Source organism: Herpailurus yagouaroundi, unplaced genomic scaffold, assembly GCF_014898765.1.
Source record: "Herpailurus yagouaroundi ecotype Mexico unplaced genomic scaffold, PumYag 215, whole genome shotgun sequence".
NCBI lineage: Eukaryota > Metazoa > Chordata > Mammalia > Carnivora > Felidae > Herpailurus > Herpailurus yagouaroundi.
This window is the reverse complement of record NW_024412446.1, coordinates 5,098,652-5,112,347: the sequence shown is the minus strand read 5'-3', so window position 1 is coordinate 5,112,347 and position 13,696 is coordinate 5,098,652. Positions and strand designations below refer to the sequence as shown.

The 13,696-nt window shown below is 54.4% G+C and overlaps 1 long non-coding RNA gene across 1 annotated transcript; it reads right to left on the bottom strand.

Moving 5' to 3' along the window:
- Positions 1-10,062: 10,062 nt before the first annotated feature.
- On the bottom strand, positions 10,063-12,376 carry LOC121017377 (uncharacterized). The gene is made up of 3 exons (XR_005784736.1): positions 11,976-12,376; positions 11,609-11,705; positions 10,063-10,255 (listed from the first exon to the last, which is right to left on the bottom strand). It is a non-coding gene; the product is annotated as an uncharacterized LOC121017377 (long non-coding RNA).
- Positions 12,377-13,696: the final 1,320 nt, after the last annotated feature.

Genomic DNA, 13,696 nt, shown 5'->3' with positions numbered 1-13,696 from the left:
ACTGGTGCCGGCCCACAGTCCTTGCCCCAAATTCTGAACTACCCCCCCTCCCCTAAAAAACAAAAAACTGAAAACCAAAAGTTTGTTGGTAGAACTCATTTCATGGGAAAACCTGACCCAAACTGAGGTGAGACCATTAGAGTCTATTTCTCTTGGGGAGTGTGAATATCCAATGGGTTTCACTGCGTGATAGGAATGTGTTTAATTAGGGGTGTTGCAAAACATGTGGTATGTATACCTCATTACCTTTTTATTTTTGATTGATTGATGTTTTAATGTTTGTTTGTTTTTGAGAGGGAGACAGAGTGCGAGCAGGGGAGGGGCAGAGAGAGGGAGACACAGAATCCGAAGCAGGCTCCAGGCTCCGAGCTGTCAGCACAGAGCCCGACGCAGGGCTTGAACCCACGAACCAGGAGATCATGACCAGAGCCAGAGTCAGACGCTTAACCCACTGAGCCACCCAGGCGCCCCAACATAGACTCTTCTTTCCCCTACTGTTAGCTGAGCCGTCTGTATGCCTTCTCTCTCTCCTTGTCTTATTTTCCTCCCCTGTGGAGTCTCCCTTAAGAGATAAAATTTGTGACTCTGATGGCAGAACCCACGCCCAGCTTTGGCTCCTCCAGATGGTCTGGAACTGTGGACGAAAGGAGGGCGCTGCCTCCCTGGACCAGCCTCATTAGCGGGAGTGGGTATTTGTGTGGACAGATGCTTTCAGGCTCTGGGCCAGCCTTGCCCAGGGGCACTTGGGCCTCCACCCACTGATGAGTTTTGGGGGGGCTGAGCCAACCCCAAGGCATGCTGGCCAGGCGGCATCAGGCCAGGCAGGGCTGGGGAGTTTGTTGGGCATGGGGAGGGAGCTGAAGGGGTGAGTGTAAGCATTTAGGAGCTGAGGTGTTCTTAGCAAAAGAATTTCTGGCCCAGAGACGTTGGTTATCGTAAACCTGGGGACTCTGATGGCTGAGTTTCAGGTCTCCTGGCTTTGTTCATTCCAGCCTGTGAACAGCCGGTGAGGGTGGGTGGGGCCAGCGAGTCCAGGAAGGCCTTCTGCTGCCTTAAAGGCTGCAGTCCAGCTGTGCCCTCGGGCTCCCACCTCCAGAGCAACTGTCCTGGGGCTGACTGGGTAGGTGTTGGAAGGAGGCCCCACGGAGCCCACTCCCCTGAGTTGGGTGCTGGGAGCACCAGCATCCCTCTTCCTGCCCTACCCAGCTCCCTCTTCAGGGAAACTTGGCCCCTGACTCAAGCATGCTTGGCCTCTCCAGGCCCCGGGGCCAGACCGTCCCAGCCAGCCCCTGCCGCAGGCCCCGGCATCCCTGTCTGCCCAGTAGCTTCTCTGGAGGAGGGGTTCCCCCAACACATCTTGGGACTCTTGCCCTCTGCCTGACCACTTCCTTCCCTCGTTGGGTGGGACTGGCACATTCTTTTCTTTCTAAAGCAAATTCCAAACAAGGGCTGATAACTCTGGTTGGCTTTCTTTTCCTTCCATCATGGTTTTGTGGGTTGCTGGCTATTTTAGGGACTTCAAATTCAGAGTGGAGCCTCCTCACTCTGCAGCTCCTCTGGAGGCCCTGATGGCTTTTCACCCCCCAAGGGGGGGGGCGGCCAGGCCCGTGGTCATCAACGTGCGATCAGCACAGGCCAGGCTCAGGGAAGGCCCGAGGCCCAGGAATGGATGCGCTCCGCTGCTAGCCACGCCCAAGTGGGTCAGCCACTACCTGGGGCCCCAACCTCACCTCATTCTTGAACAGCGGGGCCAGACGCCACCTGTCCTGTGGTGAGTAGACGGCCTCGAGCGGTGCTTCTTAAACTTGGGTGTCCCCGAGCATCGAACAAGGAGCCTGTCATACAATGCAGACTGGGGCCCTGGAGCCAGCATTGGTAATCCGTGCGTGTGACTGGGTGTCCGTGGTTTCAGGACCGTGCTGCTGGGAGGCCAGTAGGTGAAGCAGCTTCACAAGTGTGGAGTCGGGGGCAGCAGGGAGAAAGAAGGGGCCGGGAGGCCAGAAGGGTCACCCAGAAGAGGTGAGCTGAGTCTTGAGAACACAGCGGGGAATGAATGGGTAACAATAACTCACTCCGCTTGAATCCTCTGCGCGGGGGTATAGTCCTCAGCCTTTGAGAGGAATGAACGTCTTTAATCCCGTGAACCAGGTGGTCACCTTGATCTTGCAGAGGAGCCGACTGATGCCGAGGGTTACATAGCTTATCAAAGGTGCTGGGTCTCACCCCCTTACTCTACTCCACTGGACTGGGGCCAAGGCACCCCATTCCCCCCCGTGTGAGCAGGACCAGCTCATACAAACAGGGTTGGGGCTTATGCAGTCGTGCTGTTGAACGGTTCAGAGGGTCTTGTTCCTAGCGTGTGGGGGACAGATTGGGTTTTGCGGGGGTGGGGGGGGGGTGTATGGCCGTGATCTTGGTTAGGGCAGAAGGCGGCCGGTGAGGGGACCAATGTCATAACATAGCTGGGAGAGAGTGAGGCTATAGCCAGGCAGCTGGGTTTCTGGGCACACGGTGCCTCAGCCTGAACAAGGACTTGCCGTCTGACCCTGGACCGACCCCCACCCTCCAACACTTTCCAGCCATTCTTCCGAGAGGGAAAGGATTCTCGCTGTCTCTGGCGACTTCCAGGGGGCCTGGGGTCTGCGGGGAAGGGGAAAACTACTTGGAGAGGGTGATATACGCTCCAAGTGAAGCTCGGAGTGAAGTTCGCCGAGTGATATACGCTCCAAGTGAAGTTCGGAACTTTCATTCTCCAAGTGAAGAGATAATGGCACCAGGGCTGTCTTCCGTGAGTTAGGCTCTCATGGTGGCAGGGCCACCTATGCTCTGAGAGGCTGCCTGTCGCGTAGGCACAGCCTGACTGGTGACAGGCCCCCAAGGGGTGGGTGCAGGTCGGGCTGGGTGGGGCAAGCTCCCAGTGGCCAGCTGGGCAGGTTCCAGCTGAGCTGGGGCCCTCAGTGGAATGGCCTGGCTTCAGGGCACAAGTGAGCCACCAATGGGTGGCATTCCACAGATGGGCGGCATTCTGGACCGTGAAGTTCACAGGAGTCAAAGGTCCAGGGTCGGGGGCTGGGGTGGGGGGGAGCCTCTGCTGCCCTGGAGGCCTGTCCAGCCTGGTCCGTAGAGAAGGACTGTAAACGAGGCTCTGATTCTGGAAGCCCGTTTCATCCTCCCGTAAGAAAAAAAAAAAAAAAATTGGTCACCACCCTCTTCCTTCTTGGCCACTTTCTGACCATCCCCTCACCCCACCCCCTGTTTCCTCCAGCCTGCACTTCCCCACGGAGCCTGTCAGGGGTTGAGGACCTGTGTTCCTACTTAGGCCCACCTGACGCTGTTGCCTCTTGTAGAGCTCACCTCTGATGAAGTGGGCAGGATGGGCACGGGGAACGCTGGACTGAGGTCCCCGTTCACACGGCAGCCCCCCCACGGCGTGCTGGGTCTCAGGGTCCACCCTCACGCCTCCTGCCACGGACAGAGGGTCCGTGTCCGCCGGCTTTTCATGTCCCTTGCCTCTTACGCAAGAGAGCAGAAATTCTCTATTTTCTGAAAGGGGAGAGCTGCCGGAAGCTTTGTTCCTTTTGGGCCCATTTTAGAGACAGGGTAACCAAAGCCGTGACTGCGGGCGGGAAACAACCAGAGCTCAGTTCCTGCTTCCCGTTAGAGTCTTGAGTCTTTCCAGTTGTTCTTCAAGAGGGCTTCCAGAGCCGAGCAGCTCTCCCCCCCAGGTTTCCTGACACCCCCAGCCCCGGTCTCCACCCCACCTGGTCCCGGCCTGGCCTCTGAGGAAGCCTGGAGCCGACTGTCTTGTTTTCACATGCCACTTGAGGCCCGTGACTGCCACTCAGTTTCTCAGGAGCTCAGTCTCTCTTCAAGGTGGGCGTCCGTGCCCCCCATGTGAAGACACGGGCCAGATGACCCTTCTCCCGGGTCTTCCTGCGTTCCCCAGCTCTTGGGACTGCCCTCGTCCACTTACGATTCCTTTCCATTCCGGTCCACGGCCCTCCCTGGGCAGAAAGCACTTGGGTGAGAGTTGGCTCTGGGTGCAGCAAAGGCTGGTCATTCCTGGGTGTGCCATGGGGCCAGTGAGGCTGGCCACCGGCCAGGCCAGGCACTGGAGAAATTGTGCCGCGGTGGAGACCTGGTGGCCGCCCTACCCGCCACAGAGCGTTCAGGGCCCCCTGGGATGTGGGCCAGTGTCGGGTGAGGGGACCCTCCACTCCACCTCGGCTCCCCTGGGCTGGGCGGGTTGACTGCCGACTTACCTGGAGAGAGTTCAAGGACAGCAAGAAAAATGAGGGACTTTCAGGGGCAGCTGTGTTTTCTGACTCAGTCATAATGCCCCTAAAAATCCTTATTGTTCTTGCAGTGTGCATCGGGCAAGCAGCTGCCAAGCCACCTCTTACCCACCTGGCCGCTCCGGGACAGGAAGGGCTTCCCGGGGTCAGATTGGGATGTCCTCCCCCATCCTCTTGAGAGCGAATCATTAAAACAATGCTGTTGGGCCGATGCATTGATTTACATATATTTTTCCTTTTTTTTTTTTTTTTTGGTGGAGGATTGGGGAGGGCTGGGCATTGAGATAGTCCTGCCCAGATTGGAATTCAGAAGAATATAGGGTCTCCTCAGTTTGTGTGCAGTAAGGGTTCAGAGGACCCCAGCTGCAGGTGCAGGGCCCAAGGAGGGGTGTCTTAGGGGCGAGCAGCAGTGTGGGGCTTGTGGGATGCCCACCTTTCCTGAGAAGTTAGAACTGTTTAGGGGCAGGAGGGGAGAAGGCACCTGGGCAGGAACTTGTACTGTGTTTTATTTATCTTGAGAGAGAGAGGACGTGTGCACCAGTTGGGGGCGGGGGGGTGCGGGCAGAGAGAGAGAGACTCCCAGGCAGGCTCTGTGCTGTCAGCTCAAAGCCTGACTCACAAACCGAACCATGAGATCACGACCAGAGCCGAAATCAAGAGGCAGACGCTTAACCGGCTGAGCCACCCAGGCGCCCCTGAGCTATGCTTTAAAACCGAGGGAGCCTCAGCGAACTCCCTGGGAGCATTACCTGGCCATTTTGAAAATACCCTCCCAGTGGATTCAAGTTCACCCCCCCCCCCAACCAATCCCTGCCGTGCCCCCGGAGCTTGCTTTTTCCTGGCTGGATGTTCTCTATCCCTGTTTCACCTCCTGCGGCTCCCCGCTTCTCAGCAGGTGGCCCTGTCCCCACCTTTACCAGCCCACCCCACAGGTATTTTGGCTGAGCCAAGGCCTTGTCTTGGGTGGGTTTGGGGGTTGCGTGCTGGGGGATGGTCAAGAAGAAATACCAATTTGTGACCTGTCCGGCTCAACCCAGGAATGCCAATTCGCAAAACTGTCACCAGATCCCAAAGCACCAGAACCTTCCCCCCACAGCTAAGGCCTGCCCATAGATGGACAGGGAGGTGAACAGGCAGCAAGCAGGACCCTCTGGTCCACCCCAGGACTCATCAACCTCATATGTCAGCAAGGGAAATGAACCCTCTAGGTATTTCTTAGGTTTCTAGGTACAGACTTACAAGCCCTCGTCACTGGAGAAGATGGCTGTTTGCAGGACCCTGACCACGTGATCATCCTTCTGGCCAGCCTTCCTCCTTCGGGCCCCTTACTCCCGGGCTCTGGTCATCCCAGCCATGCCTCCATACCAGCTCTGCCAGAGACCGTTTTTAAAGGGCTGGGTCTGCTCAGGAGCGTCCACATTAAGATCTGCCCAGGAGAAGGGACAACTTCAAGGTAAAGGTTAACATGAGGTGGGGGTGGGGGGGGCATGGAGTGATGTTTATCCCTTCTTGGTAAGAGGTGGATGGGTCTTTCAAGAAATGAGATTCTCACCACCTACCGTGGACACGGGATGATACATTATTCCTTATAGCTAAGCATTTGCTACCTCTAAATCAGCTCTCCGGCCCTGAGGCCCCTTTGCCCTGCCACCCCCACCCCCCGCCCAAACTCCTTGTTCCTGAGTGTGTTCCTTGTTCCTTACCCCAGAAGCTTACAAAATAAAACAACAACAAAAAAAAAAAGTCAATTTTGTACAAAAGGAAATACATGAAAAATAAAACTGAATACTGTTTCCCCCCCCAACTGTAATAGAACTGCCTTCCACCACAGAGCATTTCAAAATACAGGAGGATGAAAAGGCTCACAGAAACGCCCATACCTAGACAGAACGTCTGCTAATAAATAGATCCTTCCAGCGTTTTTCCCCCATGCGCGTATACCCCCCACCCAGTTAGCGGGATTGGGGTTTTTTAAAAGGCGTGAGGCTCGCAACCCGTTTGAGCAATGGCCCTGTGCTCTTGGGAGCTAGAGTCCCTCTTTTCTTCTTGCCAAGTGGGACGGGCAGGAGCTCGCCCACAGCCAGGAAGCCCGGAGCTGTCAGTGGTGGGTACTGGAGCCACACTAGGTCTCTCTTCTAAACCGAGATGGATGGAGTTGGTGAGGAGGCTGGAAATGCAGGCTTTGTCCTCACTGATCTCTAAGTGGGCTGCCGCACGGCTTCTAGACTCTGGTCGCGCTCGGAATCTGGGGAGCGTTACAAACACGTCAGGGCCTGCTTGCTCCCCAGCAAGGCCAGTTGGATCTGGGTGGCCGGGGATAGGGGAGCACCCAGGGACTGGTCTCTTGGTCTTCTCTTCCTCGGGTGATTCTGTTAAGCATCCAGAGAACTCTCCGGCCACGCACGCACGAGCTAGAGATGGAAGCAATTGTGGCAGCCCGGCCTTCAGAGCCTGATCGAGGAGATGTGACCATTTGCAGTTGGCAGAATTTCACGTCCATTATTTTCTCTGCCGCTCAGAGCCCTCTTTTGATCCTCATTCTACGGATGGAGGGAGTGAGGCAAAAGCGATCAGGAGACTCGCCGGGAGACACAGCCAAGGATAGGGCAGCGCTGGGGTTCGGGGCTGCAGCCTTGGACTCCCGCTGCCAGTGCTCTTTCGGTAATAAGTATTTATAATTAGTATATGGTTTTAACAAGCGTATCATAACGCTTTGGTCATCCAGTCCCGGGAGGTGGGGTGGGTGCTGCTGTCTCACGGAGCATGGTGGGTATCTGCATCACAGAGAGGCTGGTCTCCCTGATGTGAGTGCTCCCAGCCAGCCTGGACCCACAGCCGCCCCAATTCGGCCCTCCGTTGGCCTAGAATCCCAGCCCTGGGCAGGGCAAGATTTAACCTCATTTTCAGAACACATCAGCCGTGTGGCCTAGGTGACAGCTGGCGGGTGGCTGAGGCCCCTGGTTCCCTGCTCCCGGCCTGGACAGAGGTATCTAGGAAGGCACACAGCCTGCATGGGGCTTGCTCATCTGGGCCCTGCCCTGAGCTGGCAGCCCTCAGGGTCAGGACCCCCTCCGGAGGTGCCTACGTCTCCGGAAGCCTGTCCCTGCCTCTCCTCCTTTCCCTACAGAGCTAGACTCCAGGAGCCTGGCCTCAGGGCCACCTGGGCAGGCTGCCAGTGCAGGGGACTCACGGGCAGGCGCATGGCGAGCTCCAGGAAGCCGTCAGCTGTTCCTAGACCAGCCTGCAGAGCCGGACGGCCAGCCTGCCTCCAACATGAGGGGTGGAGCCAGGAACTGAGAACACTGCTTTCCCAGAGCCTAGCTGGGCCAGGCCCACGGGCTTTCTCGGGCGCTGAGGGCCTGAGCCTTGGCCACACCTTCCCTTGTTGGCCTTGGCTCTCGCCCTCGGGCTGTCTTCCCCCTGCCCGCCACCAGCTATTCCGCGGCAGAGTATACGCTCTTGGCAAGGCCGTCCATTTAACCTGCTTCCCAGAAAACAGGATGGTTGGGCAGGCAGACTCAGCCAGCACCTTGGTGGGAAACAGGGCGGTGGACCTCAGCTCAGGCTTTTCTTGCCCGTACTCCTTGGGGGCCGGGTTGGGAGGTAGCCCTAAGCTGCCTTGGCTTACCTGGGTCAGAAATAACCTCAGTTCAACTCACAGCCAGGCAGAGGCAAGAGCTTTGAGCTCCTGGAGCTGGGGAGAGGGGAAGGATAAGCCTTGGCCCAGGAGTCTGATCAGGGGCACTTAGCTGGGAGCCTTGGGTAAAGCCCCCCATCTCTGAGTCTGTTACCTCATTTGTTTGATGGGCATAAGAGTGCCCTTTAGAAATGTGTCTGAATACAAGGCTTCCGAATGCAAAAAATGAAGTCATTGTTTTCCCCTTCTCTCCCCTTCCAGGAGGACACTTCCACAGAGAGCCCTGGGAGACGTCTGGCACAGAGAAGATGCTCCCTTAATGTAGGTGCACTGCTCCAGAAGTGAGGTCTGGGTCTCAGTGTGTCGGAGGGTGCCTTCCGTCCTTATCTCTACAAAGGTGACCTTTCCTTCCGCTTCCTCTCTGGCTGTCCTGCCCTGGCCGGACCCCATAGGGATCGTGGTTCTGGCTTGAGACGCTGCATTCCTCTCTGGCCGGGCCCGCCGAGACCCAGAGCCCAGGGAGGACTCCTTCCCCTCCTTGATGCTCGTCCTGCAAGTCCAGACGCCGTCAACTCCAAGGCGTTCCCTCTGGGCCCGGGCCAGAGTAGCTGCGGCCGAGCTCCTCCCTCCCCCGCCAGCCTCCTTGGGTGCAGACAGCCCAGCACAGGCAGGAAGGGCCTTCTGTTTGCCTTGGCTGGTGGGGAAGAGATTAGTGCTCGCTTTCTGTTTGGACTCTTGTATCTAACTAACAGGCAGGCCCGTGACGTCGAAGCCAAGCACACTTGAGCCTTGAATGAGTTTGGGCCCTGTTCCTGAGGCCCGGCCACTGCAGAGGTGTCTGGAGGTAGGAAGGGGTGATAACACCACCCCTTGGGTATATGGAGAAATGTAATGGCCGTCTGTCAGCTGTCCCTACTCAGAGTCCACGGCCCTTACTTTGGGTAACGCCTCCTCAGAAGACCACTTCTCCCCGACCTCGACTTTAGAGGCAAGCATGGATCCCCGGACACACACGGAGACTTCCCTTGGTGGTTTTGCAGCAGCTACGGGGAAAGAGGCATTTGCTTTTTTGTGAGATTTGCCAGGCTGGTGGAACTGCTGGTGGCCATCCTGTTCCCTGCTCGAGGTCAAAGCCAACAAAGAAGAAAAAGCTCAGAGATGGAGAGAATATGCTGTGCAGATATCCATAAGCCCCTGGATTGAGCCATGCCTGAAGCTAACTCTACTCCTGGATTAACCCGATTATTTGAGCCAATGCATTTCTTCTGTGCTAAAATTATCCTAAGTGGGGTTTCTGTCATAGAAAGGAGCCTAATAAAACAGTGTTTTTCTTTGGTCTCATTAAGAAAAAAAAATCAACTCTGAGGTATACTTTGCATGCAATAAAATCTACCCATTCGAAGTGCTCAAGTCCTAAATTTTATCAAATGTGTACACCCAGGTAACTACCACTGCAGTCGAGATGTAGAACATTTCAAGTTCTTATTCCCCTTTATAGTCCTTTACCCTGAACAACCACTGACCTGCCTTTGTTGTAGAGATTAATTTTGCCTTTCTAGAACTTCATATAAATATTATCATTTAGTGTTTACTCTTCTGTGTCTGGCTTCTTTTATTCAGCAGGTCTTTGAGATGCACCCATGTTGTGTGCCTAAGTAGTTCATTCCTTATTTCTGGGAAGAATTCCACCGTATGAATGTGCCACAGTTGGCTTAGCCGTTTATCCGATGATGGACATTTAAGCGATTTCCAGATTTTGACTATCACGAATAAAGCTGTTTTGAACATCGGGGCGCCTGGGTGGCTCAGTCAGTGAAGCGTCGCAATCTCTGCTCAGGTATGAACTCAACGGTTTGTGGGTTCCAAGCCCCGTGTTGAGCTCTGTGCCAACAGAACAGAGCCTGCTTCGGATTCTCTCTCTCTCTGCCCCTCCCCTTCTCGGGCTCTTTCTCAAAATAAATAAACTTAATTTTTTTTTTTTTAATAAGCTGTTTGGACATTGAACGCAAGTCTTGGTGTGTGCCTATGTTTCCATTTTTGTGCCTAGACATCAGTCTCATTTTACAGCGGAGAAGACTAAGGGTCAGAGAGGTAGACTGACTTACCCAAGGTCACACAGCTGATGGGTCCTGCGGCTCGCACGGGGAACACGAGTAGGGCAGTTACGTAGCACAGGTATCTGGGTGTTCCTTAATAAATGACCTTGGACTGCTTGGGTTGGGAGCTCGTGGACTCTTGTGCTCAAGAACGTCGTGGCCAGGAGGGACGGTCAAGATGAGTTACAGCCGTGTGCCTCACCTTTGTGTGGCCCTTGTTTTTCCCCCTGTGGATTCCACCGTTAGAGACCGTATCTCAAACAGACTGCATTCAGGAAGGCAGACTCTGCTTCCCCAAACATAAAGATGCACCCAGAACTACATGAGCTGACAATCACTGAGCAAGCCTGTTTGAAGATTTACCGTTGCAATTGCTCCGGCCCAAACTGGAGACCTGATTTTTTGGGCTCGGGACCAATCACGGAGCCGTCTCAGAAGTCGGAGGATGACAAGTGGGTAAGCCCTTAGTCCAGCCTCTCCTCTCACAGGTGCTCCCGCCCAATCTCTGCCTTCTGGTCTTCTCCTACTGAGGTCAGCCCTTGGAGGTCAAGTGCCTGTTGTGAATGCAACAGGGGTCAACTCCCTAGATCCAGACTCAGGGTCATCCCTAGGTCCAGCTGTCTGGAAGCCAGATGCATCTTTGGGCCTTCCTCTCCTTCAACGGAGCCACCTGCACTGGGAGTCCTGGCTAATACAGCTGAGCCAGGACCTCACCCTTCAGCGAAGCTTCTCCCAAGTTCTCCAGGCAGTCAACGAATGGCCAGTCCAGTTCACCTCCAGGGAGGCAGGGACAGCCACTGCTAAGTGTTTTACACGCACGATCTCCTATCCTCTCAACAACCCTAGGGGAGGTACTGTTGTCCTCACTTTACTGTGAGGGAAACTGAGGCACAGAGCTGCAGCTGTATCACACCTGGAATGTGGGTGCCTCGCATGTATCTTGTGTGCCCCTGAAGATTCTATCTGCCTCCTGTGCACCAGACTCCTGGCTGCTTGCTCTGTTTCTACCATGGCTGTGCCACAACTGAAGCTGACCCCTCCCAGGCCACATCCCAGGGTAAAGGGTCTGGCTCCCGAATGGCCACCGAAGGGGCCACCAATGCAACCCTTAAGCACACAGGGAGTCAGTTCCCATACTTTGAGCCACAGGACGTGCGATGGGGGCCTAAGTGCCTCTCCTCCCTCCCTTGGACCATTGGAGGCACGTTTTCCTTGTGTGGTCTGTTACAAAGCAGCGACCGTGTGGTTACACATCACCTCGCATTTCTTCCCAAACTTCTCTACCTCCCCTCTCTCTACCTTGAAGTTCTACCTCTAAGTTATCAGTGCTCCGTTTTCTGGGGAACACAGTCTGGCTCCTGGGTCTGCACTACAACTGCTTCAGTGAACGCTGAACAAGAGAAAGAGGCATTACGTCATTGCCCTGAAGACGGAAAACAGGTAGGGGACAAGGACAGTGCCAAGTTCATCAGCTCATTCCCCCTTAACTCCCCCGCACACACCTGTTCACTGGGTTTAATCAGTCGCATCTTCTCTGACCTCCCCTGTGAAGTTCATAGCCTGTGGTCTCCCCCACTGACCTCCGTCCGGTAGTGAAGAGTTCATGTTCCTTGATTCCCCCACTTGCTCGTATGTGATACTGGCAAGGTACTTGGCCTCTCTGACCACCTTCCCCATCTGTAAAATGGGAACAAGAATGGTCTCACCACATAGGACCGTTCGTTGAGAGGTTTAACTGACCCTTAGTTTTGTGCCTGGCACATCGTAGGTGTAGACGCCATTGTTGAGCAGCCCAGTTCAACGTCACCTCTTCCAGTTACGGCCCCGCTCTCTCTTGAAAACCCCCCTCCTCCGTTCTCAGTCCCTACTGAGTAAATAGGGCTATTCCCCACCCTATTCCCAAGCCTGTCACCAGACCCAGGCCAATCAGCACCTCCCAATACTGACCTCAAATATCGGCTCATGCCTGGGCATGAGACCCAAGTTGGACTGGTCCTTGTAACAGTGTCCTGAAGTTTCTGGAACAGTAAGGAAAGAGGTGCTTGCTCTTTGCTGAGATCATTAGCTTGGAGCTGCGAGAGGCCATTTTTACTACTTAAGAATGATGTCAGAAGACAGCGGAGCCAGGAGGTGGAGCAGGACACAGAATGCTGATGATGTCTTTGGAGCTCCTGGATCCAGTCATGCCATAACCCCTGCTATTTTTAGGAATGAACACACCAACCAAATTTTTTTTTATTTACATAAGCCAGTTTGGGTTTTCTATTGCTTAAAACTGAAGTGGTCTTCACTAATCCAGTAGGTTCTCTGTATAACTGCTGCTGTTACTGCAATTAACATTATTGTTATTATTACAAACACATTATCAGGAAGACGCAGCCATGGGGATGCCTGGGCCAGGTTCCCTCGGGGGGATACTGCTGCCCTGCGTACATTATACCCTGGATATCAGCTTCCTGAGGGGGGTGGGATTCGTGTCTCAGGGAACTGGTGGGTGCTGCAGGGTAGGTGGGCTAAGGGACATCTGCTGAATGAAAAGTGAAGTAGGCTTATCGCCCCCTACCGCCTCCATTGTGCCCTGCCTTCCAACTCCCACGCCAGGAACACATTTGCACTCCTTGCTTGTCCTTGGCCCACGTGCAAACCCACCCGGGTGTCCTCCAGGAGACCATCTTGGCAAACTGGTCTGTTGTTTCCACAGACCTCATTCACCCCCATATCTGTTCAGAGAGTGTTTTTAAAACCCTTTATTAAAAGTGATCGTTAGGGGCGCCTGGGTGGCGCAGTCGGTTGAGCGTCCGACTTCAGCCAGGTCACGATCTCGCGGTCCGTGAGTTCGAGCCCCGCATCGGGCTCTGGGCTGATGGCTCGGAGCCTGGAGCCTGTTTCCGATTCTGTGTCTCCCTCTCTCTCTGCCCCTCCCCCGTTCATGCTCTGTCTCTCTCCCAAAAATAAATAAACGTTGAAAAAAAAAAAAAGTGATCGTTATACGGGACGCCTGGGTGGCTCAGTCGGCCAAGAGTCAGACTCTTGATTTCTGCTTAGGTCATAATCTCACGGTTGTGAGATCAAGCCCCTATTGGCGGCTCACAAACAGTTACAACCAGTAACTCACATGGTTTAAAGACTTCACTCTAAGGCCAGAAGCCCTAAAACACCCAGAAGAAAACACAGGGAAAAGCTCCTTGATATAGGTCTTGGCAATAATTTCTTGGATGTAACACCTAAAGCGCAAGCAACAAAATAAAAAACAAGAAGGAGTACATCAAACGAAAAGCTTCTGCACAAAAGAAATTATCGACAACACCGAAAGACACCCTACAGAATGGGAAAAAACATTCACACATCCTATCTGATAAGGAGTTAATATCCAACATATATAAAGAATGCATGCAACTCAGTAGTGAAAAAAAACAAGTAGTTTAATTTAAAAATGGGCAAAGGGGGGCGCCTGGGTGGCTCAGTCGGTTGAGCGTCCGACTTCAGCTCAGGTCACGATCTCGCGGTCCGTGGGTTCGAGCCCCACGTCGGGCTCTGGGCTGATGGCTCAGAGCCTGGAGCCTGCTTCCAATTCTGTGTCTCCCCCTCTTTCTGCCCCTCCCCCGTTCATGCTCTGTCTCTCTCCGTCTCAAAAATAAATTAAAAAAACGTTAAAAAAAATTTTTTTA